Source organism: Poecilia latipinna, unplaced genomic scaffold, assembly GCF_001443285.1.
Source record: "Poecilia latipinna isolate Pla-1442-1.1 unplaced genomic scaffold, P_latipinna-1.0 Scaffold283, whole genome shotgun sequence".
Taxonomy (NCBI): domain Eukaryota; kingdom Metazoa; phylum Chordata; class Actinopteri; order Cyprinodontiformes; family Poeciliidae; genus Poecilia; species Poecilia latipinna.
Genome location: NW_015112899.1, coordinates 239,503 through 246,225, shown reverse-complemented (window position 1 = coordinate 246,225; position 6,723 = coordinate 239,503).

The following is a 6,723-nucleotide window of genomic DNA, read 5'->3' as shown; positions in this document are numbered from 1 at the left end:
GACTGTGGTAATACATTATTCAAAATCTGTGGCATATATTTTAAATTAGGAAAATTACCCGGAGTAGTTTCATGCAGGTCTTTGTGTTCCTGTATCTGACAATAATGCAGATGACAGTGAGTGTTTTAAATCCGTTTTTATCCCATTTTTAGTAAGTTGAAAGTGAAAGGACACAGGAAAATAACTGATCCTCCCTCTAAAGTCTGTTATTTAATCCTGTGAATCCATGTATTTTGTAGGATTCCTTCTGTTGTGCATCAACTTGTTCTATTTGTTTGCTTGGATTTTGATTCTGTTTTATTATTAATCAAATCTAAACTGAGCAAGATTTCTAAAAGATTTCTAGAGTTCTAAAAAACTGTAGTCTGGCAAACTTTAAACCCTGCCATTCCACCCACTCACCATGTTCGTAAAAGGTGGAGAAGCCCAGACTTTTGTGAATCTGTGTAGAAAAGATTAGTTATTTTTATCCAACTACAAACCCAACGGCAGGCTGCAAGCCAGCCTTGAGCTGTTCACAGGATTCTTCAAAACTTCTTACTTGGAAGTGTATGAAATCTTATTATAAAATAATGAAGTTATGTTTGAAGTTAGCATTCTTAGTCACACAGGCAAAGAATTGTTTATTCATGCATTAGTTAGCTCTGGGACTCTAGAGCATTTCCTCTCTCAAAGCTTATTTTTAGTACTTGCAAATGTGCTATGGAACTTTTTACATTGCAAACAAAATCGTGTGTTTTACAGACTAAAAAACATATACTATTATTGTTGTTATTATTATTATTATTATGTAAATGAGCACATCTATTGAACATGACAAATAGCTTTTCTCTGTCTCTGTTTAATTTGAGTTTTGTCATTTCTGAATCTTTCTTTTATCACTGCATGCTTCACCCACAAAATATGGCTGTGTAAAAATACATAAAATAGATATTTATTCATTCATCCATTCATTTATGTGAGATGGTTGTGGCTTGAAACCTTGTGTGCTGGGTTTTGTGCATTGTGTCTTTTCCTTGTACTGATTATTGTGCTGATCCCAGTTTCCTGCTGCCGGTCTCTCTCTGCTCTCCTCCTCTGTTCACAGTATTTTCTTGTGTTTAAACTGATGTTAGATTTGCCAACAGGTGCTGTATTTTGTACTATTTGTATTCTAACTAATTTAACTGGTAAAAGTTTACCCCTGATTTATTTAAGATTACGTTCTAATCATTCTCTCCTTCTCTTGAGGGTACCTGGTCATGTGTTGCCATGGAGACACGCCCTGACAAGGACCTGGTGTTTTCAATCAGCCTCTTGGGAAAATCTCCACTGTTTGAAAGGGGAGGGAGACACTTTGGATTTTGTTTGGGCCCAGATTGTGTTAGTTTTAGTTTGGGAGATGTTAAAGTTAATTGTGGACATGTAAATGTTTTTCTAGAAATATAGTTTGAGAACACATGTATGTTTTCTAACGGGGAACGTAAATGCTGTCTCCAGCCCTTAAGTAGGCCTGATGATTTAAAAGCTGTGCAGCTCACGTCAGGGGGAGACGCTCTCTCCTGCTGATGGTTGAGAAAGGTTGAAATCATGTCTTGCTGTGAAACTGTAACAAAGTGTTTTTGAAGAAGTGCATATATATAAAAAAGATTCAGAGCTCCGCAATTTTTGGATTCTGTCTGGTTCTTGCATTTTTGGTGGGCATTGTTTTGTGCCTTGGTTGTTTTTTAGGCCTGAAAGGAGTTTGACACAAATCTCAAACCAAAACACACACACGTGTGTGTAGGTGTGTGTGTGTTTTTATTTATATATATATATAAACAAACGGAGCACTTGAGCCTTGCAATCGTGTTCCCTATCCAACACTCATTTCCTGCATCCTGCTGAGCTACAAGCTGGCCACTCAAGTGCATACACATTGAAACGCATATACACACTGTTTTCACATGAAATGATAAAGTCACATGTTAAAAATGGAAGAGTAAACATGGACATTCACAGAAATAACTGATTCCAAGCAAAAACTACAGTTAAAACCAGAAGTTTCATACACCATATAAAAAGACAACTATGCAGTTTTTTCATGCTGTTTAATGTAAAATTTTAATCTTTTCCTTTTTGTGATTTTATCAGATAACCAAATTTTATTCCAGTTAAGTGCCAGAATAATGAGATTTTTTTTAAAAGATAAATTTGTATTTTATTTTTCTCAAATGTACCTAAAAACTTCATTTTTAAAATTATTTTTTAATTTGTGATTTGGATGTGATATAGTGTAGTAAATGTGTACCAATCAGGGTTTAAACGTAGTCAAATTCTCTTTCCTGAAAGATCAGCTCTTAATGTCATTTTTTCCGTACACACACGTCTGTATTCTCACTGTTGAGCTTGTTGACAAATCCTCTTTCTATAAGTCTACATTTGCCTCCAATTTAGGTACCAAAGAAATGAACAAACAAGGCTCTTCTTTCATATTTTTACCCAGATATGAATTTGTGGATGTGGATATTTACCTCCATCCTCGAGCATCTGCTGAACCACTTTTGAATTTTGTGAAGAACTATCACTGCTTCATGTTCTGATTGTGTTGAAGCAGGTCACAGTGAATCGGGGCTTTCAGAGAAATAAAAATCTTTCTATCTCACTCTCTCACAGCTGTATCTGCCGCTTTCTTTTCTTAGTTAGTTCCCCTTCCCACCCCACAACACCCCTTTCCCCCTTGCTCACCCAGAGGCAATGAGTGACTTGAAGGGTAGAGGGTGAAAACACACATTAACCACAGAGAGCAATGGAGTGGCAGCTGAAGTGGAGAAGGAAATGGGGAGCTATACCATGTAAAAGAGATCGGAGGAAAAGATTGTCTTTGATATTGATCTGGTAATCCTTGCTGTGGTCTCTGGCAATTCTAATCTTCCTCCTACATAAGACGAGGAGACTTAAGGAAAGGGCAAGAGAAATAGAAGCACCGCACAGAGGGAGGGAGGAAGGGAGAGAGGGAGAGCTAAAGAGAGGAAGGAGAGGAGCAGTGCCATCCAGTGGTGGACAGAAATGCACCAAATGAACCTTATGACCTTCTGCTTGTAGATATATTTAAATATATATATATATATATATATATATATATATATATATGAACATTGTTCTTTTATTCTATAAACTACTGGCATGTTTCTGAAATTCTAAGCAAAAATTTTGTATTTACTTGCGGAAAAAGAGAAATGGTCAAAACAACAAAACAGATGCAGTGCTTCACATTTCAACTAATGCAAAGAAAACAAGTTCATGTTCATTTAGAAACAACAATACTAATGTTTTAACTCAGGAAGAGTTCAGAATGGAATAATGATGAGGTTTCCAATGGGGTTCAGTGCAGTGGTCTCCTATTTTCTTTCCATAGCTATATAGTCCTCGAGAGCTGCCGTCCTGCAACTTTTAGATGCATCTTTACTCCGACAGTCCAGGATCAGCTCTAAACAGGCCTGCTAACAAGTCATTCATTTGATTCAGGTGTGTTGAAGCTGGGAAGCATCTGAAAGTTGCAGGATGGTAGCTGTCGAGGACTGGACTTGAGCTCCCCTGAGATATATATATATATATATATATATATATATATATATATATATATATAAATAGAGAGAGAGAGATAAATAGATAGACAGACACCGGTGTCCTCAGGTGCACCAGAACCAGCATCTCCATAACCTTCATAATGTCAAAGGTCAAAGCTTTTTGGTTCAGCAACCTTTACATACAATAACCAGCCAGAACAGCTGGTTTTATTCACATTTTAAATGTAGAGTAAAAGAAAATAGGATTTTAAAAGACCATGGCCTTCAAAAAGAGAAGCAATGTACTTTAGTGTCTTGCAGAGGTTTTCTGGCCTTTTTTTTCCATCAAACAAGCAGCAAAACATAAGATTATTTTCACTTCCCCTGACTCTACAGTAAATAGTGAAAGAGGAACCAATAATCCCACACTCAGAAGGCCCAGTTAGAGCTGCAGCTGTTTCCACAACATTTTACACAACATACAATGGTTAGCGAGTCAAAAATGTTAAAGTTAGACTGCCCTGATGAGAAGGTCTTATGTAGTTAATAATTTTCAATTAATAATTACTTGGAAAAAGAAGAACAAATACTTCAGTTAGTCAGAATTATCCATATATTTTATGTACTTATATTTACGTCAACCTTTGGCCTCCATGTTGTGAGTCTGATGTCTGTCACTCAGTTCAGGCCTGGCCCAGTTTGCTTCCTGCCTGGATTTTTATTTTACATTTTGCTTTAATTGATATTATTCAAGATTCTTCCAAGAGTTGATATGGATTCTGATGGCTATGGGAAGGAAGCATCTTCTGTAGTGATCTGAATTGCATCAAATTTAAAGAAGCTTCTGTGTAATGAAGAGATCTTCATTCCTGGAACTATTTTTACTTAAGTCAGTGTGTAGCACTTTATTAACAAGCATGTTATTTTGCACCGCACTTTAAGCATAGATTTGCACATGAAGAACAATTTGCACACAAGAAGTTTTAACTGTACTTATTGAGTATTTTTGTAGTTAGCATGTAGCCTTTTGTTCTGGTCTCTGCACAGCTGCTCCTCACTGAGAAGTGAGGTGGTTCCCTGTGAAGGAAGGATAAATGTTACTCAGAGCAAGAAGCTACTGGTTTGTAAAACCTGAGCAAATGTTTGTGCATAAAATGTTAAGTGTGAAAGTATTAAGCTGAAGTGATTCACCTGTCTTTTCTGTGTCCTCTCCAGGGTGTTTGCACAAATACTTCCCCAAGGGTCCAGACACCATTCATAGGTTCCAGGAGAAGCCATGGAAAAGTTGGGTGGGGGGAGGAGGGGATCGTTTCTAGGTTTTTGTGGTGTTTCATAATGGTGCTTATGGTGTAAGGATAAAACATAAAATATGTATAAAAAGTAAATAGAAATGTTTGTTCAAATAGGTGGAAATTGGTAAATTGAGATCCCTTGTGATTTGGAGGTGGTTTGGTCCTTCACAGCTGGGACTGTTTAAGGCTGCAGTCGTCCATATGGTGAGGTTCTTGATGTTCTGTGTGAAGAATAAATCTTTGCTGTTTCCACCTTACTCTGCCTCAACTTTCATCTCCTCTGTAAAGCCGCCTTGTTACAAGGCTGAAGACACTGTTTTTCTATGACAGTGTCATGAAGAGGATGTTGAGGGATATCAATAATTTTCTTGATGTTATGAAAAATCCTTCCTTACACATCATCTCCAGTTCTACAGTTGTTCCCAGAAGAGAACCAGCCTTCTTCATGTAGCCCTCTCTAATAAATCTTTCTAGTTTTACATTTTACATCTATGTAAACATTCAAACATTAATTCTTATACATATTTTTGAATCTGATGTCCTAAATTAAAGGTTGCTGGAGGGTTAAACACAGCAGACCTGACACACATTGATTCAAACTCTCAGAAGAGTCTCTGTTTCTTTCTGATTGTTTTGTGCTCTGTCTGTCTGCGTGCTTCGCTGCACAGCATCCAGTGTGTTAAATATGATCAGTACAACTTTGCTTTTTCCCTTATTGGCACCAGAACCTGCTGCACAGATCTCTGAAATATGTAAGTTTCTGTTTCATTATTAGAGCAGTGTGGTGGTTAGTTCTGTCATGCACCTTTGTTCCCACCACCTCTCTGCCACAATCCATGCAGTTCAAAGTGTGCAGACTTTAGTCACCAAGTTGTAAAACACATTTACCATTACAAAGGTAAATTGTGACATGTTTTTTTGTCATTGTAAATGCAGCATATCTGTCACACTGTACAGAGATGACAGCTTTCAATCTTTTTTATGACAATATATTTACAAAGTATGAGGAGAAGAAGGTCTGCCAACAAGCCCGATGAGTTTAAGTTGCTTGTTGGACAATATTACAAAACATCTCTTATTTCTTACAGAGGGATTTTCAGGAACACTGACTATGTGTGACCTGTTATTTTCATCTTTGCTCCCATTCTGCTGTTTTTGTAACCTCAGCAGTTATCTACATGTTTGAACCCAGTAAATTCAAGACAAAGTCTTCCTGATCGACACATATGCACCAGTTCACTGACAGACGCTGAGCAGAGAGGCTTGGTGAAATGGAAACACAAGCAGAGATGCTAGGTTAGACAAAGAATCACTTTTTAATTGACCTTTTTGCAGTTTATGATTCAGAAGACCCGGGGTTTGATTTCCCCTGTGTGCTCAAGATGAAACATCGATAATGTCAAGCCACCACTGACTTTTGATATGGAGATCAGAAAAGATAGGGGAATTGATTGTTAGTAACATAACTCCTCACATGTCTAATCATATCTGTCTGCGCAGAACATCACATTAATGTTCACAGCATCATACTGCTTCTGGTTTGAATCCCTGCAGAGCCATCCACAGCCTCTTGACTGCATCCACCCAGACACTGAAGTCTGCATGTTGGAAAACAAAAATGGATTTTTATAACGTAGCAATGTACGTTATAAAAATCAAACTGATCTCAACATTAGTTAACAAGTTTCCATATGACTTAAATTCCTGGACTCATTTTAATCAGCAAGTTTCTTAAATAGGAATTTAGAACACCAGCTTCTCTTGGCTAAAATTATGAAATAGATTAGGAGCAGGTGTTAAGTGTTCAAGTTTGACACAGTTTAACAAGTACCGTATTTTCCGCACTATAAGACGCACCTAAAAACCTTTAATTTCCTCAAAAGCCGACAGTGCGCCTTATAATC